The following is a 1,563-nucleotide window of genomic DNA, read 5'->3' as shown; positions in this document are numbered from 1 at the left end:
AAAGGAAATGATTTTGTTATTCTGTGAATATATAGATATGTGTATGCATATATATATTTATATATATTTATATATCTACAAATAAACTTGTGTTAATAAAATGAAAAAACTTCAGCATTCATAGCATGATAAACACAAAAATATTGGTCACTGAACTTAGTAATTTCAGTCAAATCTTTAAACCAAATAAGGTTGTTTTGCTCAGAGAAGTCCTTGACATAGTAAAAAAAAAGAACAAAATTGTTTTAATTTGCTTGAAGGTTTTCATCAAAGCTCACCTGTAAGTAGAATGATTTATTTTAAAATAGTTTATTCCATTCTTCATGAAGACATTGTTGAAAATAAATCTTTGACAGCATTTCAATCACAGCAGCAGAAAATGATGTTAATGATAGAGACAATCAACTGAAAAGTCCTGTTTCCAAATTTAAAAAAAAAATTAATAAAAACAAACAAACAAAAAAACCCAACACACCAAAAACCAAAAATACTTTTCCTGATCATCAAGAAGGCATATTGTCCCCACATTTTTCCTTCTCTGTTTAACCATACTTACATGAACTTCCTCCCTTTGAAACAAAGTGAAGCTTTAGCATTTTAGCAGTACTCAGAGCCTTTTGTCTTTTGGATGCAGGTTTTAAAATGGAAGTCATGATGGTTAAGACATGAAACAGTCTTTTGAACTATGTTTGCTTGCTAATCCATTTCTTTGTGTACACACATAACCAACGGTGTCAGATGAGGAAGGAGGGAAGCATCATGAAAAGATATAATTTTCACCTCCATTTGGAACTTTTTAAAAAAAATCACTTAACAGCTGCTTAAAGAACAAGTGTTAGACAAGGAAATTAAAGAGATTAGATATAAATAAGCAATTAATAAGGGCATTTTAATATAGTTTCTATGAAGTAGAAGAAATTTGATTTGAGGTTTTATTTTGCAGATCATAGAATGGCAGAACTAAAGAATTGTTTGGGTTGGAAGGGTTGTTATAGATCATCTAGTTCCAACCCCCCCGGCATGAGCAGAGACACCTTTCACTAGACCAAGTTGCTTGGATCTCCATCCAACCTGGACTTGAACACTTCCAGGAATGGGGCATCCACAACTTCTCTGAGGACCTGTTCCAGTGCCTCACCCCCTCACATTAAAGAATTTCTTCCTAATATCTGATATCTAAATCCACCCTCTTTCAGTTTGAAGCCATTCCTCCTCACCCGATCACTAGATAGGGCACTTTTTTGTAAGAAGCCCCTCTCCAGCTTTTTTTTAGGCCTCCTTTAAGTGTTACAGGCCCCTCTTACTAACATCCCTTTTCAATAGGGAGCCCACTGAATATTACACTGCCTGCTTCAAAACTTCTTGCTCAGAAGTAGATTGTGACACCCAGAGAAAATCTGTTCTAGTTAGTTTTTTAAATCAGAAATAAACACTGTTGGAAGACAAATAAAAAAATTACATTAATAATGTTTGCATCATTGGAAAACAAAACAAAACAAAAAAGTATGCACATTGGGATGTATTTAATAACAAAGAGAAGGGGAGGGGAGGGGAGGGGAGGGG

At 34.1% G+C, this 1,563-nt stretch overlaps 1 long non-coding RNA gene across 1 annotated transcript in view; it reads right to left on the bottom strand.

Annotated features, from left to right (window-relative positions):
• Positions 1-284: 284 nt before the first annotated feature.
• Positions 285-1,563, bottom strand: part of LOC121659194 — a 63,357-nt gene continuing 62,078 nt past the window's right edge. Inside the window, exon 3 of the long non-coding RNA XR_006014202.1 lies at positions 285-415. This is a non-coding gene — a long non-coding RNA (uncharacterized LOC121659194). The remainder of the gene's footprint in view (positions 416-1,563) is intronic.

This window comes from Corvus kubaryi, unplaced genomic scaffold, assembly GCF_017639235.1.
Source record: "Corvus kubaryi isolate FWS band 111438036 unplaced genomic scaffold, C.kubaryi_AGA036_p1.0 split3-73, whole genome shotgun sequence".
Lineage (NCBI taxonomy): Eukaryota > Metazoa > Chordata > Aves > Passeriformes > Corvidae > Corvus > Corvus kubaryi.
Note: the sequence above shows the minus strand (reverse complement) of the source record. Positions and strands in the feature narration are given on the sequence as shown.